At 42.1% G+C, this 27715-nt stretch overlaps 1 long non-coding RNA gene across 9 annotated transcripts in view; it reads right to left on the bottom strand.

The window, feature by feature from the left end:
- Positions 1-27383, bottom strand: part of LOC133502110 (uncharacterized) — a 78557-nt gene extending 51174 nt beyond the window's left edge. Inside the window, exons 1-2 of one of the 9 annotated variants that reach the window (XR_009795353.1) lie at positions 27369-27383; positions 27222-27299 (exon numbers count right to left, since the gene is read on the bottom strand). This is a non-coding gene — a long non-coding RNA (uncharacterized LOC133502110). Of the gene's footprint in view, positions 1-6514; positions 6635-8367; positions 8667-12822; positions 13067-15139; positions 15160-27221; positions 27300-27368 lie in introns of those variants that run through there. The other 8 variants (XR_009795359.1, XR_009795352.1, XR_009795349.1 and 5 more) reach the window with 8 other exon arrangements.
- Positions 27384-27715: the final 332 nt, after the last annotated feature.

The raw sequence follows: 27715 nt of genomic DNA, 5'->3' as shown, positions 1-27715 counted from the left end.
GTAGTGAGTCGGTGGAATGGCCCAAGTATAAAAACATGATTAAAATGACTTCAATTTGATGTGAACAGTGAAAAACGGTTCCAAATTGTGTAAATTCTGGGTCAGATTTCGTGGGGAATGCATAATTTGGTGCTGATTCAACTTGTTTAGCATTGGTAGGGGATTAGGCAGACCTAATTATGTTTTGTCTTAAATTGCACTTCTCAAGGGTTTTTATTTTCATTCATTCATGCCCAAAACGAAAAAGTGTTTGCAAACTTGCAACGTCACTTTAATTAATACTTAAAAGCGACAACATGACAGCTTGGCAAAAATGACCCCCCCCCACCCCCCCAAAACCATTATCTGCCCATCCCCATGTAAAGAACGAACAGACTCGACCGAGAGTCACAGAGAAACGCCCAACAATCACGACGTGAGGAACAACACACGGGCAATCGAGTCCTTGCAATTTGCCGGCCGGCAACGATTCAGGCGAGCGTTTGGACGACGTCTGAAACGAGCAAAGCGAGAGGCCAGCTGCCGACTGCAAGCAGTCCAACCGGGCCTCGTCCGAACCTCGACGCAGGCCACGCCCCTCTACATTTTCTGATGTTTGTGCCTGGGGAACGGGCGGGAAAAGAAAAAGGGGGAGCCGGATGAATTAAAAGTGGGCTGGCGACAAAATTAAAACTCCCTCCCTACCATTTGTCCTCGCCCCCCCCCACCCCCCTTCTTTTCACTGCAGCCATTGTTTTTACAATCTACGTGACGGTTGAGAGCGCTCGTCTCACAAATTCTTTTACTACGGAACCTAAAATCAAAGACTGCTGGAAAATGAAAAACATGTGGCCTGATACTAAAAAATAAAAAAAGCCAAAAATCCCTAATACCCACACCAGCGCATGGTACAGTGACACAAAGTTGAAAATTACAATATATTGTCAGATTTGTGTTCAGATGTGTCAAAATCTGTGGACCAAACACGACCCCAAATTTTGGAGGGTTTGGACTTAAAACAGCAAAAATGAAACAACCTGCAAAAATTGGTTTAGGAACACAGCCACAGAAGTGCGGCAACAACAACAACAGGCACAAACAATGCAGGCTATGCTGCTTCTGCTAGGAATTTTAAATTTGAAATATCGCAATTTCCAGCCTATAAGGCGTGACTTTTTTCGCACATTTTCAACCCTGCGGCTTACGCGGTGATGCGGCTAATTTGTGCATTTTTTTTCTCACGGCCGCAAGGGGGCACTTGAGCTGGAAAAGGTAAGAGTGAGACCAACGGGATATATGTGCCGAGGAAGTTACTTTTACCAATTTTTTTTTTTTCCCCCAACGGGCTCTCCTGTGCTAGCATGTTGCTGCTGTGTTACTCCCACGTCTCAGTGATTTTTACCGGTATGTTTTGTTTTTTTTTTTAACCGGGCCCTCTTCGTGCTCCCGTGTTGTTGTTATGTTAAACTAAGCTAAGGTATCGAAACTTTGAAAAGTTTTTCTGTGTACCCTCTTTCTTTGTAAATACCCTGGTGTTTATGCGGTGATGCGGCTAATTTTTTCAAACGGCTGCAAGGGGCCACTTGAGCAGAAAAGGTACGCGTGAGACCGGTGGAATATATGTGCCGAGGAAGTGACTTTTACGGGTTCAGCCCTGTTACTCCGGCGCTAGCATTACCATTAGTGCACCGGCACTCGCGTTAAACTCTCTTTGTACAGTCTTTCTTTGTAAATACCCTGCGGTTTATGCGGTGATGCGGCTAATTTTTTCAAACGGCTGCAAGGGGCCACTCGAGCGGAAAAGGTAAGCGTGAGACCGGTGGAATACATGTGCCGAGGAAGTGACTTTTACCGGTCCGGCCCTGTTAGTCCGGCGCTAGAATTAGCATTAGTGCGGCGGCACTCGCATTAAACTCTCTGCGTACCCTCTTTCTTTGTAAATATCTCGTGTTTCAATGTGGGCACTTGCGGCTTTTACACAGGTGCGGCTTATGTATGTACCAAATGGTTTTTCCTTTCCAAATGTACTGGGTGAGGCTTATAGCCAGGTGTGCCCTGTAGGCCGGGAATTACGGTAGATGTGCAGAAAAGTTAGTGGGTCATATTGTGAAAGCCGGCAAAGACATCAAGGGACAAAGTTCTTTGCAGTGTTATAAGCTAACAGTCACAAGGATGCCTTCAAGGAAAAATATTCAGGCTTTGATTTTCACCTGATTTCAACCCATCTAAAGACCACCAAAATGTGGAAAGACAGGATAAGTGGAAAACAAAGGCCATATGAAATATTGAGATGGAATGTTGACCAAAGGGGATGTTATGCGGCTTGCTGGTAGGAATTAGAAATTTTGAAATGGGGGGGGGGGATTTGTCAGGCGGACCAAATGTTTCAGATGGCAGCCAAAACAAAGACGAAAACCAAGACTTCGACAAAAAGCAATTACAATGCCGTAGTCAGACTTGGATGGCGAGAGAGAGAGTATATTGGTAGAAGGGTGCTGAGGATGGAGCTGCCTGGCAAAAGAGCGAGAGGAAGAGCAAAGAAAAGGTTGATGGATGTTGTGAGGGAGAGAGGAAGATGCCCGAGATCGGCTTAGATGGAAAAAGATGACACGCCGTGGCGACCCCTAATCGGGACAAGCCGAAAAGAAAAGAAGATGCCGTAGTCATCATGGCTCATGACAAAAGATTTTTTTTGTAGTCGACTATAATGTGAAGTTGTGTCCCAAAAAAAAAAAAAAATAAATAAAAAAAAAAAAAAAGTTCTCAGGGAAATTGCTTGATTGGAAGACAAGATGTCAAAAGTACGCGACCAGTGATTAGTCAACGTCAAGATTTCAATGTCAACTTAAATCCATCCTACACACAACATTTCCAGTTTTGATTTGGACACAAAATATAAACTGGAGACATGCTATTCTTCCATTATTATTATTATTATAAGTGTTCAGCATCACTTAGCAAGACTGATACGTCTTATGACACTGGAGGAGGATGTGGACATTTGTACTTTGAAGTCTAGTTGGGGGGGGGGGGCCGCAGTTGCTGCACCAACTTGGCCCGCGTCTTTCTTTGGAATTCCCAGCTAAACAGGAAGCAGCAAACTGCCGAGACGGCGCTGATTTGCCTTTTCGGGCCCCGGCTGGACCCGGACCGGCTTTCGGCCTCCCGTCGTATCGGACCCCCGAGGCGTTCTCGGCCCGCGGGATGTGAAGTGCAATTTCGGCCAAAGCAGACAATAACGCAGAATGAAGCAACACGCCAAATTGCCGGAGCAATTCAATCCAGAGGCTCTTTTTGCAAAGTGATTCAAACTGGAAGCGAGAGAGAGAGAGAGAGCGAGAGAGAGAGAGAGAGAGCGCTTTCCTCGTCGAGAGATGAACTCAGTGAGCTCTAAGTCAGCATTTCCCAGGCAGCAAATGGACACACACGTGTTCTTCTCTTCAGATTCTTCGCTCGACTGTGGATTTAGGTCATGTGCGCAAAAGCCCCAAACATGCGCCGTTTTAACAAGACATCTTCAAAGTGGCAGACGTGGACCGCAAACACGGGCGCCGTGCGAGAAAAAGAAGCCAAATAAGGGCACTGGAACTCGGGGGGGTGGGGGGGCCGGAGGAGGGTTTGCCATGTTATGCAGTGCACCAGCCGCTCGTTACGTGACTGCAAGACAACCAGTGTGTATTTTTTTTTTTTGTTCTAAAGTCTGCACGACTTGGAAAAGTTTGCGTTTTTGACTGTCACATCAAATAACAAAACATTTTAATAATATTTTCTTTTTTGTCTAACCATTAAAGGAAAGCAAATGTATTTGTATAGGGCATTTCATACACCAAGTAACTCAATGTGCTTTACATCATTAAAGGGATTTGAAAACAGAGATAAAACATTTAAAATGGCATAAAAACAATAAAAATGACAAACAAAATATTTAAAATATATAGCGACCATGATCAGTGAGGGACTGGCTAATAACAATAATAAAAAAATAACACCGTACAACATTATACTTCTACATATAAAGTAATAACAATTAAATAGAATTTAAAAGAATTCAACTTTCTTGGGCAGCACGGTGGAGCAACTGATTAGATAAGAGCACAGGTGTCAAACTCAAGGCCCGGGGGCCAGATCCCCCCCGCCACATGATTTTATGGAGCCCGCGAACCAAAGCAAAGCAATATATATATGTATAGCGCATTTCATACACGGTGTAACTCAATGTGCTTTGCATGATTAAAGGCATTTGAAAACAAAGAGAGAAAACATTTACAACGGGATAGAAAGAATAAAAATGACAAAATATTTAAAAAAGACAATTAAAACCGCATACAGTGCAAGTAATGTGATCAAAAAGTGGATATATTCTTAAAAGCATGAGAAAAAAGAAGAGTTTTCAACCTGGATTTAAGAATATTCACACTTGGGGCTGAACTCACCTCAGTTGGCAACTTTTTCCATTTGTGTGCATCATAATAGCTAAATGCTGCTTCAGCAAGTTTGCTTTGGACTCTGACCCGAGTCAGTCGACCTCAGAGCTTTACTGGGTTCGTATTCCGTAAGCATTTCTTTCATGTATTCAGGACCTAAATCATTTAGTGATTCATAGACCAAGAGGCAGAACTTTAAAATCTATTCTAAAGCTGACTGGAAGCCAGTGCAAGGATTTTAGGATTGTTTTGGTCAGAACGCAAGCTGCAGGATTCTGAATTAGCTGTAACTGTTTAATACTCTTTTTTTTTTTTTTTAGAAGTCCAGTCAGAAGACCATTACAGTAGTCAAGTATTAAGTCCTTGGTTTAATCCCAAATTGTTTCCTGCCACAGTATTTGTAATGAATACTCTAGGTACCTCGACCTCAATTAATCGCTCCCCAAAAAAAAAAAAAAATCATAACAGGATTTTTTTTTCCAAGGTTCGCCGCACATAAAGCGACCCAGCCAAAACCAACTTCGTGCAGTACGCTGGGTTCGGTTTTCCACACGCGGCGAAATGTCAGCCTGCTGCCATCCAGAACTACGAACGTCGTTCGTTGGAATGCCGCACAAGTAAAGTTCAATCAAAAAAGCCGGACCACGGGAGCGTTCAAAACCAAGATACGAGGTTTGTGGTTATAAAGCGAGAGGTGGCCTGACGCCACCGGTGACAAGTCACAACAACAAAGCATATTTCAAAAAAAGTAGAGCGATACGCTCAAAGAACGGAGTCGCTGGAAAACATCCACACTCGTATTTCTCACCCATTTCCTCCATTTGTATTAATACAAAGGTTATGTGGGCTATTGCGGTTTCCGGGTATGTACGCAGGGGCCGGGCGGGGGGGGGGCGTCACAGTTTTCCCTTGGTACTGAGTAATATTATACTGTATGTGCGGCGGGAAGTTGTCGTCGACCATTTGTTTTAGCGACTGTCCAGTTTAGTCGTTTTTGGCCACGCTTCACCAATTAGGGTTAGTCGCTATTGCCAAGTTATAGTTATTTTCCAACTTTTTACTATTTTAATAATAATTACACAGCACGCTGAGTATGATCATCTACAGGATTTTTTCTGCTGCATATTAAACCTCAAATGATATTGATCTATTTTTTTTTTAGTTGATGTTGGAGTGTATATTCGCTCCATAGCTCGAGGTGGCTTTGTAGCTCTTAAATTATGTTATTTAATTAATCAACACTTTTGAAAAAACGAGACTATACTTAAAAGATTGGACAAACTTTTTAAGCACTTGTTAAATATACCATTTTTGTAAAAACCAGCAATGCAGTGTCGTTAGGTCATTAAAACTCTTCGGAGGGTTCGGCAATGGAAGAACACATTTAAAGTGCGGTTATTATTTTATCCATTCCACTTGCTCAATGTCAATTATGTATGTCAAAGGGGAGGTCGTTTTCCTTTAATTTAGATGTTTTTTTATTTTATTTTTGATGTACTTTTCAGCAGTTAACTTCATTTTCAGCTAACAACAAAACATCCAGCTAATGAAGATTTCTTCTGGATTGCGTCAACACGATGTGTCGTTGCGCCACCTGGTGGCGAAAACGGTTCACTGACAAGCTCTGGGATGTCTATGATTCATAAGCAAATGCTTTCTTTTACACTTGTTCACGTCCTCTTTATACTTATTTATATCGCTCTGCTTTGAGCAAAAAAAAAAAAAAAAAAAAATCTTCCTTCAGAGCACTTTTGGCACATATTGCGATCTCAAGCATAATATGGTAAACACATTTGTCTAATAATAATCACATATGTATGACGTTTCTACCCCAAGATCTACTTTTCAAGTAGCCATCCTCTTGCGGTATTTTTTTAAAATGACCAATGATGAAATAGAATGACCAAGTCACAAAGATCTACCCACTACAAAAATGCAAAACATTTATTTTAGAGTATATTGAGGATTCTTTATGTGTAAATGTATGTTTGTGTGACTTGCATAACTGCATGAGCCAATATTGCACAACACAACATGACTATAAACATTTTTTGTCACTATCTGAGTTCACGTTGATGATCACTAAACGCCACACGAATGAAAATGCACACCTGGGCCGTGTCACTCACGTCAATGGATTCGTCCAACTGCAGAGAGAAACACAATTTCCGACGTCTTTCCACACATCTGCCCTGGCTTCACAGCGCCGTGTAACTGTACTCCTTTTGCAGCTGCAGAGATTTTATTGAAGATAATATTTGAAAAAAAGGTCGGAACAACGAGTCAGCTATGTCTCCTTTACCGTATCTCCGTCTTGGAAGGAACTACAATGTGAGAAAAGTGACTGCTGCGCGGCCAGTTGGGATTTTAGTTCATTCACTTTTCTCATTCTTAGCTAGCTTTTCGCCGGAATGTCGGCGTCGCATTTTCCATAAACAATTCGAAAATGCAGGCAGGTGAGGCCAACGCACTTCGAAAATGAAAAAAAAGTTCGCCTCACATTCTGAATGAAATTGATACATTTTTGATGAGATTAAAATAGGGGGGAACTCGTCGACTAGCGTGTTTTCCTGTACGAAATGTCGTCGTTCGCACATGCGCGGTGAGCTAAAGGTCAGAATAATATGGCCAAAGTCCTTTTTTTTTTTAAAAAAAAATTCTTGCGGCACGCTGTCGCAAATTGCCAAATCTTCCTCGCGATCGCGATACATTGAGCACCCCTACTCTTGGATGTCTATGAAGACTTTCTTTTACACTCGTCCACGTCCTCTTTATAGTTATTTATACTCGCTCTACTTTGAAAAAAAAAGTCCACCTCACATTCCATTTGAAATTGATACAATTTTGTCTTCTTTACTCCATCATCCATACTCGTTTGATGAGATTTCTTAAGCGAGGGCTTAAAATAGGGGGAATTCGCCGACTTGGGTGTTTTCCTGTACTAAACGTCGTTTGCACATGCGCGGTGAGCTAAAGGTCAGAAAAATACGGCTCAAATCCTTTTTTTTGTTGTTTGTTTTTGTTTAAATTCTTGTGATCGCGACGCATTGAGCACCCCTGCTCGAGGATGTCTCTGAAAACTTTCTTTTACACTCATCCACGCCCTCTTTATACTTCTTTATAATCGCTTAACTTTGAACAAAACAAAAAAAAAGTCAAATTCTTCATTCAGGGCACGTTTGGCACATGTCGCAATCTCAAGTATAATGTGTTACACACACAACATTTGTCCAGTGATAATCACATCCTTAGATGAAATATATTTCATATTGGTCAGCTTTGATATCGAAAATGCCAAGAGGATTCTAGGCATCCCCAAAAGGGCAACCCAAGGCCTCCTCGGTTCGCACTTCTATTCCCTGTTCTGTCCCCTAAAACCATTTTTTTTTGGTCGGAATAGTTAAAATGATATTAAACAGAAAGAGTGTTTCCAGAAAAACTGTTCTGTTTTGTTACACACACATCCATATATATCCCAAAACACCACACACATATATATTGAATCAAAAGTCTTATGAGCAAATAGGTCACTTCACAAATATGTAACAACTTGGTAGCCCCTCGCATCAATCAATACACAACAATTCCCATTTCAACCAGAAAAAAATGTAATAAAGTCTTCAACATGGAAGACGTTTGGTGCATGTTACTGCAAGCGCCGTTACGGAGACAAAATGTTAATGTTTTTATGACTACAAAGTGAACAAATATATAATACAATCAAAAAATATATCAAAAAATGACAAGCTAGGGCTTCTTGGGATGCTAGCATACAACATCTACATATCAGTCCAAAATTCTCAACACCATTTTGTTTCACCCTGTGACACACCGGACGAAATTTGGCATTAATCCCAAACAACAGGAAATGTTCATCAAAGACGACACAACCACAGCGAGCCTCAACCTTTTAGTTGAAGAAAGTCGTTCTACGAATAAGGAGGGAAGGGGGGGGGGCACTCACCGTCGTGTGCTCTCGTCCAAAGCTCACTAAAAAAAGGAGGCGTGTATTAATTTGCAGTCTCTCAGTCTGACCCCCCCCAAAAAAATAAATAAAAAATACGGAAGAGAACAAAAAACTGCGTGCGTCATGGCGCCCCCCCCCCCAAAATAAAAACGCTGCGAGAACGACTGTGGTCATCATCATAGCAGCAGGATTCAGAAAGATGGTGTGTGCGCGTGTGTGTGTGTGTGTGTGAGGGGGGGGGGAAGCTCCTCACAAGTGAAAGCGTTTAACCTCTTTTATCCTCTTTCATCTCGTCTACCGTGCCCCCCCCCCCTCCATCCCCGACATTCGTGACGCGAGTCCTGTGCGTAAATCCGCAGCACGTTGCTTTTTTGAAATGATTCTTACTGGGGGGGGGGGGCACAAAATATAAAATAATTGACACGTCACAAAATCCGACGGTTACACGGCTCCGCTCTAACCACCCATCAATCAATTTTTCTGTTTTGGTGGGGGTGGGGGGGGGTCACTGATGACGCTGCTTTTGTGACGTAACAAAAGACGTCCGCCGTGCACGTGGCCAAAACGTTAAGTGCGCTTTTAGTAACGCGCAGCGCTTGACTTCTCTGCCTTTGAGAATAAGTTAAACCTCACACGCTCGGTTATTTGTTTCCGGCGATACCCTCAAAATGATTATCTGCAAACCCCGATTCCGATAACATTACATTACATAAAATGAAATAAAGCAAACTAAACTGAAGGCAAATATTTGCAAATCCTTGAAAACGGATCCAATGGAATACACTCCAAAGGCAAGATATTTTGTGTTTAAACTGTTTACCACCATGTTCCATTACTTATAACAACACTCACTAAGCACTTGAGGTAATACTAATAATAAAATAAATAAACGAATCATTTAAAAAAAGCTAGTACTCCAAAGCTTTTTTCACTCTTTCCCATTCCTGCTTTGCGAAACAACTTCATTTGCTCAGCAGCGTCGGGTCTCTTGTTGACATTTTTATTAAGCGACAAGTCTGGACTGCCGGCAGAGCCGTCTACTTGTCTGGCGTTTGTAAATAAAAGGATGATTAATTCCTCAATCAAGGGGAAAGGGAAAGTGCATTTACGACGTTGCAGGTTTTGTGCCTGTGTCGAGGCGACCTTGGACCGCCATACGACTTCTGTTCTGCACGTTAAGGATGCATAATCGCCTCTTTCACTGTTTCAATAATTCCGATAGTTCTGAGGACTGCTTCAAGTACTACACGCATTTATGGCAGCGTCAATATTGCCGCTATTTCCCCAACAAGACTGATCCTGCTTATGACAATTCTTATTTACTGTTGAAAGGCTGAAATGCTATGGGGTCAAAGTTCAACAATTTCTTGACTTGAGTCACTGATGGTGTCGTGCTACACTCGGCTAACTTGGGGGTTCGATTCTCACTTTCGCTCAAATTTATTTGGGATCGGCTCCGGCACTGCCGCGACCCTTGTGAGGATAAGCGGCTTGGAAAACGGATGGATGTAAATTCCTAACCTGCACACTTTTTTAATTTTTAAGATGCATTTGTCTGTTAGCTGTCAATCGAAATGTACCGTAAATCCCGGCCTACAGAGCGCACCTGGTGATAAGCCTCGGTACACAGAAAGAGTTTAACGCTAGCGCGGCCACGCTAACGTGGCAGTGCTAACGCTAACCCGGCGGTGCTAATGCTAACACGACGGTGCTAATGCTAACATGGAGGAGGTAACGCTAACTAGCGCAGCAGCTGTGAAAAAAGTCAAATTGTAGGTGGGGAATTACGGTAATCAAATTAAGTCTGAAGCTAGTTTAGCAGGTTTCAAATTTTCTTTTTTTTTCATGCTGCTGTGCCTAGATTAAAGGTCAGAGTGCAAATATTATTTTTTAAAAGTTCTTAATAGCTCTGAAACGTCTTCTACAAACCACAACTGCAATTTTGGGGTGATTATAACGCAGTTCAAATCGGTGAACATAACTGAAAGCGTCGTCTGCGTTTTGAATCTAGCGTTGAATCATCTTCGCTTGTCGTCGGCTATTTTCGGCCGTGACCTAACAAATGGCCCAAACTCCGTTCGGCCTGGGTTACACACGCATGTCATTATTCGTTTTATTACAGCATATTTTGCTATTTCACAATGTTTTATAGAGCTTCTTTAGCTTTAGCTAGGCGGGTTGGAAACTTTACCGTCTGTGGATGGTGCCGAGTAAGTATTAGTAACTATCAAAGCTACGTTTTTGTAAACATTTAGCACGGGTAGAGTTGAGGTTGCTGTGCCAAATAATTTTCCTTTCGACAATCGTGACATCGGAGCGGACACCGGCCACCATGGTACATGGGAAAAGTGGATCAGGACTCAGGACAGCGTTCTTTGTATGTACTACGAATGTACTATTGGTGGTAATTGCGTAGTAGAATTTTATTCTAATCATTTGCATTTAACTAAACGAGACCGGTGTGCTGTTTACATGAATTTGAGGCTTTTTTTTTTTTTTTTTTAACTCGAGACAGCCTGCTGGCGCAAATATGTACACAAATACATTCTCGAACGTCCCTGTTCTCGAACAAATCGGGTTTCGAACGAAAATTTTAATTAACAGAACGCGCGCGGCGGTTAATTCGGTTTTCGAACAAATCGGCTTTCGAACCGCCTTCTAGAACGGACTGTGGTGGAGAACCGAGGCTCTTCTGTACATGCCAGCCTGTACAGTATTTCCAATCCGCTCTGCACGATAAAACCTCATTTTCATCCAATGTATGAGTGACAACTTGCTGTATTAAAAAAAACAATCGCTACGGAAATGTGAATGTTAACCGAATGCCATCAAATCCTTGCACTTGGACCTTAAAACACAATTATAGGTATGCGTAACTGCTACGCGTCAATTAAAATTGTCTTTGAGCCATTTTTGACTTTTGATATGACTCAAGCGGCATGACCCCCCCCCCCCCCGTTCCTCGCCCCCAGCTGCTGCAGCTCAACTGAAGTTCTCCAGTTTTCACATTTTCAAAACCGCTGCCATAAGACATACTACAAACCCTTTTTGAAAAATAAATCTTCATCTAACGTACAGGCACAAGTCTAATGACACGCAATTTAAGATTTCGATGAAAAATTGCGGCCTTTCAAAGATAATAATCAGCTTTGATTAACACTGTCGGAGACGTATCAATTCTACAAAATGTTTATTATTGTAATTGTAGCACCGCAACCGCACCACACTTGGGAGCGCCTTCTAATATTTGGACCGGTTCTTTTCCTTTCGGCAAGACAATTTGGCAAATGAGGTCCGGCAAATCCTACTTTTGGGATGGGAACTGAAAAACGAGCGCCGTTGTAAAATGTGTTTTGCAGATCATAAATTCCAACGCTACAGTAGGTGAATTATGGCGATTCTGGATCCAGCGAAACAGCTGGACGTCGATCCTTCATTTGTTTGCAGACATTTTGAAATATGTCTATATCTCACGTTTAGAAACCCTAACGGCATTGCACAGGCCTTTCTGTGGCCGAACCGCTCCTAATCCTTCTTTTACAAAGACGATAATGCTCAGTTGCAAAATTATGTTTATTATTGTGGTTGGGTGTGCAGCCCAACTGTACTGCGAGCAAATATTTGGATCATTTTACATTAAACGTGATGATGCAGTGCAATCTACTAGCACAAGAAGAAACATGTTCAAACTTCACCTTTCTAAATGCAGAATATTTGATTACAGATATTTTACGATTGTTATGGCATCGATATCTCTAAATTGCGCACATATTAAAACAAGCTAGCCCTGGAACTTTATACGAGAGGAATTCAACGTTTTCAAGAGGGAGCAAAGATTGTCGGCATGCCATCATGAGGCTGCAAAAAATGAAATACAGACATTAAGTATGCGCAAATATCTTGTCAAAGCAGAATGCTGGTCGAAAAAAAAAAACCTGACAGATTGACATCCCGCTGCTCGTTTCAATAGAGAATAGCCATAAATCAAACATCTTGGATGGCAATGCACTATTTATTATCTGCGCAGCACATTTTTAAAGCGTCCCTGTTTTTCCCATCAGCCACGTTTTTGTCGATGGGGATTTTTTTCATTTTATTTTATTATTTTTTTGGTCAGAATAGAAAGACTGTTAATCTCAGCAGTCACGCACCATGTGTCGCTTCAGTGTCCAATTTAATCAATCTGCAATTCATAAAAGATTGGGGAGTGGGGGTTGGTGGGGGGGGGGGTGCCGACTTGCCTCAGGGATACTTTGCGAATGTCAACTCAAAATAACACCACTGTATTAAATATTGCACCTGTTGCTTGCTCACGTACTGGTTGTCCTGCCAAAACTGCGTAATTATGATTATAATTGTTCTACCCAGCAACATGCTCGCTTCTGTATTTGAAAGCCTGTGCAGTTGCTATTAATACAATCTTACAAGCTGAATCATGTTTCAGTAACTCACCAGCGTAGTCACCGATGGCCCGGCACCACGAACAAGCTAACCCCGATGACCCGCGTGCCGCACGGGGACAAGGGTAATGAGATTAGCCGTGCGGGCGGCTCGACTGTCGCTGGTGTGACGAGTCCTCTCCAGATTTTGCGTGCGCGGCTTCCAGGCTGCGCAGTTCATGTGACAAAACCGCCGCGGTTAGACGAGCGAGGATTACTGCGAAGGGGTAAACGGGTTCACTCGGCGGCAGGCTCGGAGCAAAATGAAGGCGGCGCACGCTCGGGCCAAAAGGAAGTGACTTCGAATGCGATGTCAACAGGAAATGGGGAGAAGGCATCTTTTTAGATCGTGTCATGCATTTTTGAAATGACCTCGACGTGTCGTCCGTACAACGATGCCATTTAGAATTTCTGAATGATTTCAGGACTCCTCTCAAGTCCTCTCTGCATTTCCTTGCTTTTGGACAATTAGTGCTAACCTCTCCCAGAGCAGTTTTTCCAGTGTGCAGTCTGAAAGTTTTAAGCGCAGTGTTCAGTTCCTGGGCACTTGGGACATGTTAAATCAAACAAAATATGTCTTTTATGTGGTCGCTGTCTCCCTGAAAATGACAGGAGTGATTGTTTTGCTTTCTCTTACTCAATGTTTATTTGCCTCTTCCAACGACACTTCCAATTCCATCACTTTAAACTGTACAAAAAAAAGTTAACTGTGAAAAATGGTTGAGAAATAAAGCATATGACTTAATTTCAATGTCCATGTATTGCCTTTGAAGGGAACTTTCCCAACATGGCTGCCACGTAGTGACGTCGTTTAACGGGGTTGCTACAATGCGTGTATTTCCTCTCTATTAATGCAAATGACCACATAAAGCTTAATTTAAATCCCGAGACAATCTATGAAATGAGAGTTGACCACACGGCGATGCAGGAACTATGTTACTCTGCAGGGGCTTGTAATGGTGCGTACTGTGTAGCTATTAGCTAATAAGGCACTTGGGGCTATCGCAAGCAAATTGAATCGCAAAGAGTTTTTGCCCAAAGTATCTGATACAATACGAAATATCTCCTTGAAGTATGTTATGCCAAGATAGGGGGTATTCATACGTGGTGGTTTTTGTTTTGGTTTTTCTTTTAAACGTATGGAGCAGAAAAATATCATGTTCTGCAAAAACGCAAAATCTTGAAAATATTTAATTTCTAATTAATAAAATGCATAATAGAAAATATATTTTAATAATCCGGTGGATTATAAAAAAATGGTACGACTCGGCAAAATTTTTGTCAACTACTTTCAAGTAAAAATGAGCTTGAAACAAGTGATCATTATTTAAAAAGAAGGTGGTGTTTTTGTTTTAAATATTTTTTTCGCAGTATTGGTGTTTATTTTCAGTTTTAAAAACTAGCTTTCATTGCCATTGCCTACATGAAAGACTATTTGCAAATATCTGTTTTTTAAATAGATGGACATCCGCTATAAAAATAAAATAAAAAAAAAATACACACACAATGAGTTCGTTTTTGTTCCTTGTTAGTGAAGTGTTTTTTAAATACACTTTTTTTTATCTACTACAATTCCAACAGTGTTGTCTATTGATCAAATGGTGTCCTGAGAAATTAAAATAATATATCACTTTCCTGAGATGAAATACAAATATTGATATTATATTATATATTGAAATATTCACACTGGCGCAAGAGGTCTGTGCTTTTCTGACAACGATCCAGATGAATAAATAGAGACATTATTATTATTATTATTGTCTATAAGCAACAAGGCCATTTCGGTTGATCCAACAAATGGTCTCTGCCGAGGTCAAAAAAGTTCGATCAGATTTCAGAAGGGTACTTTCCAAAACTCGGTCATGGTGCTCACCCCACCCAAAGTACTTGACAAAGACTCGCCCCTGGGCTAGGCTATCAATCATAATTATTAAAATAAATATCTGCATCTTATCAGAGACACTGTCCTTGTTCTTTCTGAGTATTAGTTATTGCAGGGTCGCACACCACTTTGGATTGCTTCAGTTTTTTTTTTTTTATATCAATCCAAGAGAATATTTCTCAGAGTCAAGTGTAAAAGTCTGAGGCGCCCAACAGTTCATTTCGGTTGGGTCGTCACAACAACAATTGCGCGGCGAGCCCTGAATGCACACAGCCTCCTCCTGTGCGAGTCCTCGGCCCTCAGACAATGACTTCTCTCATTCGGCCTGATCTCGAGTCCAGACACAACACGCTTAGAAATGCAAAACCGCTCCATGTTCAAGAGAAAGGATCACGGCTTCTGCCGGAGCCGGACGCGGTTGGCCGTGTGAACTCTGAAGAAGACTTACCTCCGAGTTGTTTTACTTGAACGCTCCCAGACTAGTCTGGAGGGTCTTTGATACGGAAAGTCGTGCTTATTTGTCAACAGAATGCTTTGACGACGTTCTTCACACTTTCCAGAGAGCCGCCGAGTAACACAAAGAAACCCTTCTCGCTGCTCCGTGTGCCCTTTTCTGTGTGTGTGTGTGTGGGTTTGGGGCAGAATAGAAACACACACACACACACACACATCTAAAATATGCATTGAAAAACTGGGAAGGACGCACATGAAAGTAAGTCAAGAGGAGTTTTCTCAAGTAGTGCACAGCCCTCTTGTTACCAGTACGAACACAGAGTACATTTTCATCTCAGGAAAGTGATTTTTTTTTTTTTTTACTCAAGTAGTGCAACACTCCACCCTCCCGAAAAAAAAAAAAATTCTCAATACTTTGCAAATAATTACACCGAAGACAGAATAGTACAAGGTGTAACGATGTGATTCTAATTCTAGTCATTCGTTACTGAATGGGAATTGAGAGCGCGAGTCCGAGCTTTGGTGAATGCACATAACTGCATACGCAAAGTGCATTTTGGATCACATTATGCGTGAACTGAGGAGTCAAATCATCAACGGTGTACAAAATAAACAAAATAGAAGTCAGCAATCACATTCAAATTAGTGATGAATGGGAGTCCACATACAGTATTTGCCACCATTTATAGTGCCTTTGAATAATCCAAGTTCAGATCCTCTAGTAGGCTTTTCCTTTTTCATTTTTTCTGCTTTATGGCAGAAGCTAGATGTTAGTTTTGTAATAAGGTTGTAGTTAAAGCGGGGTGGGGGGTTGGGGGGGGGGGATGGGCGTCATATGATGCTGACACCACAACGCATTACCGTAGGTATGCTTCTTTTGATAATGACCAGTGTTGTGCTTGGGCCAAACTGACCATTTGGAATTATGGAAAAAATATTCAACCAGAGTTTCATCAGACAATATACATTTCCCCACATGTATTTGGGGAGATTTTCCAATGTTATATATCAAGATAATAATGCGCCTTCCTCACTTTACTACAGGGGTGTCAAACTCATTTCTCTCGTGGGCTACGTTGGAGTTCAGGTTTCCCTCAGTGGGCCGTTTTGATTGTGAAACAATGAAAATGTTTAATCGTCTCATCATGTTTACATAATTTATGAACCAGAATCCTAATCAGAAATTAAAGGTAACGTGTTTTTCATCTATTTGTGTTTGGTAACACAAAAATGCTTGTAATATCTGAATTTGATCACTTATGACATACAGTAAAGGCTCGGTTTTCGACCGGCCCCTGTTTCTAACAAACCGGTTTTCGAATGAAAATTTCCAAATTTTTTTAGCCTTGGAATGCATTATTTTGTTTCCCATTTGTTGTAATGGGAAACATCGATTCGGCTTTCCAACAATTCACTTTTCGAAGCGTTTTTTGGAACGGATTGTGGTCGAGAAACTGAGGCATCACTGTATGACAATAAGAAATTTTGGTACAGATTTTTCCAAGAATCATGGAAATGGAAACTCTAGATTTGGCTTCGTGGGCCACATAAAATCGTGTGGTGGGCTGGATCTGGCCCCTGGGCCTTGAGTTTGACACCTGTGCTTTACTACATCGCACAGTAAGATCTTTTTTTAAATGTCGAAAAAAAAAAAAAACATTGCAGCAACAACATGAGGAAATCTAGCTTTTAACTTGACAAGTATAAAGTCACGGGTCCAGACCACCATCCTCACAAGTCTGAAGATCTGCTAATGAAATCTCACAAAACCCAAACTGGAACCCGATCTGAATCTCCCGTCGCTGGCTTTCTCACATTTCAACTCACGAGGATAATATGTTCATTAGAGTCCCAGCAGGATTCCAGTAGGTGGGCTTCACCCTGTCACAGATAGATGAAGGAATGACTCAGAACGGATTGCGAGCCGGGCAGAGGCTCAAAGAAAAAAAAAAAAAAACGTGGGAGACAATGGCAGGGGAGGCAGCGGGGCAGAGATTTCACTCTGTGCAAAATCCCGTTCCCATTTTCCACAGTTAGTGAAGGAGGTTGGGGGGGTGGTTAGGTATTCCCTCCCCCGCCAGTTCACCCCATCGCAGTCCCACCTCGGCCTGTGTTGTTAGCAAGACCGCTAATTAAACGGGGCTGCGTCTCTGTTTCGACAGCGCCGATGGGGGAGTCGCCTCATGAAACCTTATTTTTGATCCAGACGCCACTTGATGAGGGATTATCTGCTGGCACAGGCACGGTGTACTCCCCTGGTCGACGATCCACCTTTCCCACGACTTCCCCTCCGACGCCTCCCAAAACATAACGTCAACATACCTTGGCTGCATTTTTTTTTCGTGGGAAACTTGGCTAAAAAGCAGCGATGACACATTCGCTTGTTGAAAAAAAATCTAGAATTTTTTTCCAACTCTCTTCTATGTCTGTATAAATGGCACAGACACGGAGTGGAGAATCGCAATTGATGCGTAGTAGCTCGTGCCACCTGCACCGCATTCCAAAAAAAATCCATGTGTGGTTCTAAGAACATGAATTGGAGCACCGCACCCGAAAAGCGCTGTACTACATTTCGTCAATTTTGCGAACGATCAAACCCTTTAAGGTAGGCTTGACACCAATTTTGGGGGGCTCAGACAATTTTTGAAGCACTGTAATCATAAACTAAAACATTTTGTGGGGACTTAACTATCAACGCTAAGTTCGGAATTATAGCACCACCTGTTGCTTTGGTTTGCTCTCCAGATATTTCTCATGGTGGACAGAATTTTATTTTCACCTGCTCCGCAGGTTTTCCAAGAAATCCTTTTGGGTGTACTCATTTGTTGATCAGTTTACGCTTGGAGACAGCGTCCGACTTGGGACTAATCTCAAAACCAGATGGAACATTTGAAGCCTATTTATTTACAGTGCGCTTTCCACAACAAGGAACGAGGCCTTAATGCAGTGCAGGGGCCAACTATTTGGTGGCAGATCTTGTGGAAAAATCATAAAGCAAAAATGACAGGAAGAACAAAGAAAAATATCTTTTAGAAGGCATTGAAATGCCCTGAAATCTGATCTCAAATGTAATAAATGACTTTCCTGCTTTATTCAGAATCAGTGCTGTGTTACTTGTGGTCTCATTGGGCCAAATTGAAGTTTCGCATTTCCATAACCAGTTTAATACACTTGGGTAATTACCGTATTATCTGTATAAGCTACCAGCCAAAGCTGATATTTGTTAATATCTCCAAACTCTGCGGCTTGCGGATTGTTTTCCGTACGATTCCGCACAAGCCCACGAAATGACCGCTCTAAAATAAAAAAAAAAAAAAAAAAAAACATCATTCATCAGGCATCTCGAGTTCCTGCATATTAAAAAGGTCCGTGTCTTCTTTTTAAAGACAAACAAGTGTCGGGAGAGCAACACAATATTTAGTCAAACCGCTTCAGAGCGTTTAAATCCTGCCTGAGCTTATCTTGGAACGTTCGGATGCGTGTTGGTTGACGCTGCGCCCTGCCAACAGGTTGTTAAACGTTTTGACAGAAAAAGAGAGAGAGAGAGAGAGAGAGAGAGAGAGAAAACTCAACACGGCGAGGATTGACGCCACTTGGCCCGAGAAGTTGCCGCGTTGCTACACGATCCTCCCAGGAATAACAGGCAGATAGGTCAAGAATGCACGTTCTGCAATAAAATAAACTTTATTGACGTTTGGGTGACACTTGCTCTCGACTGGCCATAGTGCGTGAGTGAGTAAGCAAAACATTACATTTTGAATACTTCTATCATGACGGTATGCTAGTGTTGCGCTACATGTTGCTTTTTGACACTCGTACCACAATCGGTCTTCTCTTATGTATATGGTTTAATTAGCCAGTAAAGATTTTACAGTTTGTCCATGAAAATGCATTTATGTATTGCAATTGTACAGCTCCTTCTCGTGTACACATGTACTGTAACCATATACAGTAAAGCCTCCATTTTCGAACGTCCCCGTTTTTGAACAAATTGGAAATTTTGAGATTTTTTCTGCATGATTTTGAACGAAAATCGGTAATCGAACGCCCCCGACAAAACCCGTAAATAACATATTGCGCGTGGCCAGACCAGCTGACCCACAACACACTTTGTTGTGAATTGTACAGGGCACTTAACCACGCCTCCTGAAGTTACGTCACCCCACGTGTGCTAACCTCAGACAAACAATTAGCAAAAATGGCGGCGGAGGAAGAAAAGACTAGAGCGAAATTGTCCGATTTACCAGCTGATTTCTCACTCGCATTCTTAGCGAATAGTGAAATATCGTTGAAAAGCAGACGGCAGGGCTTCAAGTATTTCAGCGAGGGGTATTTCAATGGTATTTACATGCATATCGACGGAGAAACCATTGATATTAGCGCGAGAACTTTCCAGAGTCAGAGGAAGACCGAGAAGCCACATAATATAATATATTATAACCCAAAGACGAATTCGTCATTGACAGTTTCCTATTTTCGTGTTACATATCACACTTGTGTGCAGAATCTGTATATGTATCTGTATAGCTGTTTGTGAACCGCCGTATGAAGGAAAAGAAGGCGAGGCTTGATTTACGAGTTGTTTCTCTCGTTTTCTTTGTGTATCGTCACGTGCTCCCCTCAATAATTATTCTTGAATTAGTGCCGAACCTACGTAAGTCCCGACCGAGTACGACAATCACTACTTTAGTGTCCTCAAACATCCTTCCTTCAGTCTTGGTGTCTCGGTGCACATCGAAGGCTTTTAAGACTCGCTAGGCCGGTTTAGATTAGCTCATTAGCCGCGAACAAAGGGACACGTTTGTGCAGTCAGATCATCGCAAAATATCGCTCAACAAAGATCAAGTGTGTCAGTCATTCACACGTAGCTATGTTATGCAAGCGAAGAACTGCTAATTCATTTATATGAGACATGTATTGAAAATCAAATATAGGGCTTACCTTCGTGCAAACATATCTGTTCCGGTTGATTTTAGATGGATTCAGTTGATCATACGATCTTCCACAAAGTTTGATCCATCGAAAACATTTTTCGTACTCTGTCTTCTGTTCCGGTTGATTTTAGATGGATTCAGTTGATCATGCCGTCTTCCACAAAGTTTGATCCATCGAAGACATTTTTTCGAACTGGGTCTTCGGTTTTGGAAAGGGTATGAATTGAACTCCACCAACTAGCCTTTCAGGATACCTGTCGTCACTATTACAAAGTCCGTGACTACACCTCTTAACCATATCTATTGTTAAAGAACCCAAATACGCGATAAAACGCTAACAAAAGCTATACTGGACCATGCAACATTGTCTGAGGTAATAGCGGACGCCAACAAGGGGCGTGGTTTATGCAGATCTCTGGCCTCTGATTGGTCAGCGACGTGGATGACGCAATTTCTACGGAGGGGTCAATTCCCATGCCTCCCAAAGAAAACGGAAATAACATAATGCGCGCGGCGCAACCAGCTGACCCACCCACGACGCGTTTTGTTATTGTCAATTCGAACGCCCCCCGAAAAAAAAAAAAAAACAGAAATGACATAACGCGCGCGGGGCAACCAGCGCACTTTTGTTATTCATTTTAATGCACCCTGTATTACACAGATGTGTCCAAGTGGTGACTGTTTTTCTACTTATCGAGGACTATCGTATTAACCCCTAAAGAAGTTGCTTGTTTAAAGTTATTTTGCACTTTTGTTAATAAAAAAAAAAAAGTATACATGGCTGGAGGCCGAGCCACTACAGATAAGGTAATGCACTCTCAGCCTCACGTACTCTACTACTAAAGCAAAAAATAAATATAAATATATTTCTTAAATTATTTTATCATACAAAATATTACAACTAAACGTGTATTTCTACTATGCAGTTTATTATCAGGAAAGGCTAAAAAATGCTTTAAAAAGCCCAATTGTTTAGGCTTGGAATGCATTATTTCTTTTTCCATTCATTGTAATGGGAAACATCGATTCGGTTTTCGAACAAATCACTTCTCGAACTGTTTTCTGGAACGGATTGTGGTTGAGAACCGAGGCATCACTCGTACTAGGAGATTGTCACAATTCCTCCCCAAGATGCAGTCATAGTGGTTTTGCACAGAGGATAAAGAATTTATGCCTGTGAGTATTGTTATACGTAGTGGCAGTTTAAAAAAAAAAGTATTAAACAGCTGCAGCTCATTTAGAATGCTGCAGCTCGCGTTCTGACCCCGGGCCTTGAGTTTGACACCCGTGCTCTAAACAGTCGCTCCACCGTGCCACCAAAGAAATTTCAATTGTTTTTAATTCCATTTAATCGTCATTACTGTATATGTTGAAGTATAACGTTATAGTTATAGAGATTATTAGCCAGTCCCTCACTGATCATGGTAGCTATGTCTAAGTTTTGACATCTCTTTTTGAATCCATTTACCTCTTGAAATATGAATTACGGCCAACATACTCTCTCATTTTGAAGCAATTTACCTCACGTGGCATCTTTCCGGCTGACACTTCAAACGGCCAAAGTATTGTGGCAGAGACTAAGGCTAAAAATCTCAATTCAAGCCATTTCCTCGCTTTTCCAAATGGGTCTCCTTTTTTCAAATGACATAGAAGGGTTTGTTTATCATCAGAAAAGGATTGAGATTTTTGTAAGGTGTGTGTACAAATAAGAAAACAAAATAGTCGCAGCATTATTTAAAAAGAGAAGACAACAGTTCGTTGTCATCTTTATAAGTGCCAGTGAAAGCAGCCGACATTGGTGAAAAGTGGGTCACGTTACATCGTTACGGGAGGTGTGAAAAGCCCATTAGAGCGAGTCACGTTTGCCGGCGACAGGGTTCAGCTCAGGTGAAAGCCGTCACGTGGGAGCCCGTTGCGCTCCGGGCCGTCATTGTGTTATTGTTGACGAGCGAGGTGCCACGTGCACTCGCCAGCATGTCAGCCTGACACCGCCGTGGGGGTCAAGCGAGGTCGTACACGAGGCTCTTGCCTGAGCTCACCTACGACCTGCTTTGCAAGGACACTTCTGGAAGGAGGACTGAAGTATTTATATACTTGGGTGCTGTTGCTCCTCCATCAGGGCGCCATGATAGGAGGCTCTAAGGCCATGTGGGCTGGGACTTGATAACACACTCCATGAACTCTCTATTTTGGGTCACGAGACTCTGTGGACTTGTTCAACCCGAGCAGCGTGACAGAAAAGCAGCCAGCAGCAAAATTAATTAATTCTAAATGCAGCAATAAATGTAATATGGAGATAGGTATTATATTTCCAGGGTTTATAAATTAAAAGACAGTTTATCACTAAGCATCTCAAAACGATGCAACATAATGTCACTAATTCAAGTCTGGCGAGGTTTACAAAGACAATTCTAAAGCTTAAGGATTCCAGCGAACCACGGTGAGAGCCATTTTCCTCAATTGTAGAAAACATGGAATAATGGTGCATGTTCCTAAGGGTGGCCAGTCCGCAAAATTTACCCTAAAACCAAAACAACAACTATATACAGGGGGTCACAAAGAAAACATCATCTAAACAACTCCATGCGTCCCTTCCCTCAGTTAAGATCAGTCCTCTGGGCTCAACAATAAGGAGGAGACTGGGCAAAAATGGCAGAATTCCAAGGCAAAAACCGCCGCTGACCTAAAAGAGCAAAAAGGCTCTTATTATTTTTGCTACAAAACATTGGGAGTATGTTTTATTCACTGACTAAATGAAAGTTGAACTTTTTTGGAAGGTGCATGTCTCATTATATCCAATGTAAATATAAAACGGGATTTCAGATAAAGAACAGCATACCAACAGTCAAACACGGTGTTGGGGTCTGACAGTCTAGTACTCCTCTACCACTTAAGGATCTGGAAAACTTGCTGTGATTAATGGAACCATACATTCTGCTCTTGAAGGAGAATCTTCAGTCATTAGTTTGTGACATCAAGCTAAAGTGGACTCGAGTTCTGCAGCGAAACAGCGCACCAGCAAGTCTGGACTTGAGTCCAGTTAAAACGCTGTGGCGTGACCTTAAAAAAAAAAAAAAAGACATCCATGCTCAAAAACTGCTGAATTATAAACAATTTGGCAAATGTGGGCCAAAATATCTCCACAGAGATGTGAAAGACTCATCGCCAGTTCTAGAAAACGCTTGATTTCAGTTGTTGCTGCCGAGCGTGTCCCAACCACTTATTCATTTTTCATGGCGAATTAGTTTTTCCACACCGGACCAGGTAGTGTTGAATCAATTTTTCCCCCATTAACAAATAAAAAAATCCCCATTTAAAAATGGCATGACGCGGGTAATCTTTTGTCTAATATTTATATCCATTTGATGATCTTAAACATTAAAGTGTGGAAACTATGCACGCACAATAAAATAACAGAAGGGGGACAAACTGTTCAGTCAAAGATCAGATGTGGTCTGAGGCATGGAGACAGCCTGCGTCACCGCTTCCTTTTCCTCTTCCTCTTGCTCTTCCTCTTCTTCCTCCTCCTCCTCTGTTCTGATTCAGCACACTGGGTCCCCCTGGTGTCAATTTGCACTGACAGCAGTGCAAATTTGTTTCAATGTGCAAGCCCAGGCCTCAAGCAAGACATATACAAAATAATGTACTCCCCCCCCCCCCCGCCTCCCTTTTTTTTTTTTTTTTTTACTACTTCATTTCAGCCTCAATGACAGAGCCAGAAGGGCCAGAGTGGGCGATAAGAAGAGTTTTGAAGCAGCCAAAATGGCTCCAAGCGGAGGCCCCCCTCCTCCCCCAAAGGTTGATCCCAGCAGAGATTTAAGGGCGAACGGCCTCAATAAATCACAAAGTGCACACCGGGCTCTCCCCCTGTTATGTAGTTAAAAAAAAAAAAAAAGCATCACAGGGAGTCAGGATGGACAGCACGGTCCAACGGCAGGATAAGCAAACAGAAAGAGACCAAGGGAAACAAGCAAGGCCCCCCCATCTGACGCAAGGGTTATGAGGCAGACGTGCTAACCACTTGTCCACCATGCTGCTAATCTTCTTCATTTCCTTTCGGCTTGTCCCGATTAGGGGACGCCACAGGGTGTAATCTTTTTCCATCTAAGACTATCTCGTGGATCTTCCTCTCTAACACCCACAGTAATAATAATACCCATCCATCAATTTTCTGAGCTGCTTATCCTCACAAGGGTCACGAGAGTGCAGGAGCCTATCGCAGCTATCATCGGGTAGGAGGCGGCTCCCACCCTAAACTCGTCGCCAGCCAATCCCAGGGCACACAGAGATCGAGAAACAGTCACACTCACTATCACACCTATGGGCAATTTAGAGTGTCCCAATTAATTTGGGTGTTTTTAGGATGGGGGAGGAAACCGGAGTGCCCGGAGAAAAACCCACGCAGGCACGGGGAGAACATGCAAATTCCACGCAGGCGGGGCTGGTATTTGAACCCCGGTCTTCAGAAACGTGACACCAATGAATGTAATAGTTTTTGTTTCATGCTTAATTTGACAGTAAACTTTTTTTTTTTTTTTTTTTTTTTAAATTGATTACTATTTGGGGCGGCATGGTCGAACAACTGGTAAAGCGTTGGCCTCACAGTTCTGAGGACCCGGGCTCGATCCCGGCCTTGCCTGTGTGGAGTTTGCATGTTCTCCGCCGTGAATGTGTGGGTTTCCTCCGGGCTCTCCGGTTTCCCCCCACACTCCAAAAACATGCAACATTCATTGGACACTCCAAATTGCCCCTAGGTGGGACTGTGAGTGCGGCTCTTTGTGTGTACGTGCCCTGCGATTGGCTGGCAACCAGTTCAGGGTGTAGCCCGCCTCCTGCCCGTTGACAGCTGGCATAGGCTCCAGCACTCCCAACGACCCTCGTGAGGATAAGCGGCAAAAGAAAATGGATGGATGGATGTTTACTATTTGCCAACTGCTCGCACGACAGCTTGTAGCTGAAAAACCTCAATGTAACTCGGGTCATTAATACTTCCTGGCGCCACCGAATACTTGTACTGTATCCTTAATGCATGTTTTTCCTCCTCCCAAACAAAGAGCCTACATTGGCGTGTGCCCTCTAAACTCCCAATAAGAGACTGAGGTTGCCTTTAAATGAAAACAGAGATGCACGTGAAAATGTAAGCCTGTGGCGCACAAAAAGCCTGGAAAACATTTTCCGACCAAAAGAAAAGAAAAGAAAGCTAAACAAAACATAATCACTGTCATCAATGACATTTCCTCACTGGGGACTAATCACACTTTTGCGAGCCCTGGTAAATATTCATTAAATCAGCATTTAGAAGCTTTTTTTTACCTCCTTAATCCCCGGCACGGGACCAGGATTCCGTGTGACGGTTGCTGGCAGATTTACATCTCAAACGGAGCATTTGCATGCTATATTTGCCACAATCTCTGGACCTGTCTAACTCTGCACTCTGGAGACGTGAACGAGATCTGCTGCTCTGATTCTTAAAACACGCACGCACGCACGCACGCACGATAGCCCCTCTGTGGGGATATTTGAGCGTGGAATCTAACCCAGGCCTGGCAGCAGTCACGGAGCGCGAATGAAGTTATTAGTGATATTTGTGCAGGCACCGGTCCTCCGTGAGGCAGCTGCTGGATTGTCTCAACATTTGGCAGTCACCAGAGAAGAGAAGCAAAGAGCCAAGGAGACTTGCACGCATCACTTTTTCGAGCCTGACAACAAGTAAAGCGGCTGAAACTTTGCTCGCATGCTACTACGGTCAGATTCTTTTTTTTTCTGGTATACATTACAGCGGTGTCTTGCGATATTAGTACCTCGACTTGGGCATTTATCAAAACTCCAGCTATCGTTCGGCCAAGTGAGATTTTGCAGTACGGCAGCAAACTTCACAACATCTGGCCACCGTCCATTCACATGGGTTTCCCCGTAGCAGAAGGCCCGTTTAAGACGGTGACCGTGGTGCAAATAAATTACACGGAAGGACAAACTATTAGCTACAGTATATTTTGTGAGCGCATGATCCGTGTTTGCAAATCCCCATCTATCTCCCACTTCCTTGTTTTCCACCAATCACACCGTTCACAAGTGCACCTATAAATCACAATTGTTTGCTCCATTTTTTGCTCATCTGAGTACAGATTGCTCCTGTTTTAGTTCTGAATGCAGAATTGTTATTCTGCTGCTGCTCAGAACAGGCATCGATCTATTCAAGTGGCGTACAGGACCTCTGGCGCCTCAAAAATCCATAAAAATTTGAGTTTTTTTTTGTTTTGTTTTTGTTTTTACAATATAACCTCGCTTTGTAATCTATACGGTGAACGAGGATGAGAATGACCAATTTGGAAAAACATTGGAATTTTTTTTTTTTTTAAATAAAACACTTAAATGTTGACCTCTGCTTACTTCTAACAGTGTAAATACAGGGCAATCATAACATTATGAAAATTTAAAATATGAGTCCAAACAACCACAATAATTTTGCCAAACTACAGACATAAAAATGTAGACAGTGAAATTTATATCAAATAGGCTACTGCACTTACAAGTCATACTTCAGAAATAAGTACACATATATATATATATATATATATATATATATCATGGCGTGCCCCCCCGCGCCCCAAATTTTCTCAACAGATTTACACGTTTCACAAAAACAAAATTTTCAGCTGAAAAAAAGTCATACTTCTGCAACTTCGCGGACAATTCTCATCCTTGTGTGAAGAGTGGGGGGGGGGGGATCTACACACGCATGTTTAAATGCCTTTGTTAAAGCGAAACCCTCAGTCATCTATTACAAAGAAAAGCTTACTAGAACACCAGAAATCTAAATGATGTCAATGAAAGGCATTTTAAGTGTGTGGCATTTAAAAAAAAAAAAAAGTTTCTCTGTGATTCGTTGATTCTCAACACAACCACATCCCAGTATAAGGGGGTGTGTGCACTTACCTTGCTCTCATGATATCATCTCATTTATTTATACTTCCTCTCTTGGAACATTTTTCCCCTAGTTGAGCTATACAGGTTATAGGTCAAATTAATGAAATATAAATATAATATAAATATTAACATCACAAAAAACTGGACCTTGACCTTGTACATATACTGTAAATATTTAGAAAAAAACATTATCAAAACAATAATCACATTACATACCTTGACATCCACTGCTGGAGTGCTTTCTGGGGGGTTTGATCTTTCCGTCTGCAACCCCTCTGGAGAGTTTGGTCACCTCTGTTTTGAAATTTTAAAGTGTCACTGCGGGCATGCGCTTTGTCTTCTGCCTGCAAGGAAACTCAATACCTGTGCAACAGCGCCCCCTGTTGTCTTAAAGCTGCTTGCACTGGAGTTCGTCACACGTGACACGCTGAGTGGAAAGAAAAAGTACGCCCTTTAATCAGTAATGGATCCCTCCTCCCCCCCCCCCTTTTTTTGCCCTTATCTTAAAAATATGATATTACGTGTGATGCCGGTAACTAATTGTAGCCGGGCCAGTCCGCAAACCCTGACAACATTCCGTTGTGTTCTGGCAGACTGATCTTATTATGCTCTGCAACCTCACAATTTTATGAAAAATATAACAAGAAATGTATGAATAAATTGTATATAAAATTAATAACAAATGATAAGGCAGTGCTTAATTCACGGTA

The sequence above is a fragment of the Syngnathoides biaculeatus genome, chromosome 6 (assembly GCF_019802595.1).
Source record: "Syngnathoides biaculeatus isolate LvHL_M chromosome 6, ASM1980259v1, whole genome shotgun sequence".
NCBI classification, from domain to species: Eukaryota; Metazoa; Chordata; class Actinopteri; order Syngnathiformes; family Syngnathidae; genus Syngnathoides; species Syngnathoides biaculeatus.
The sequence above is the reverse complement of the archived record's forward strand: the minus strand, read 5'-3'. Positions and strand labels throughout refer to the sequence as shown.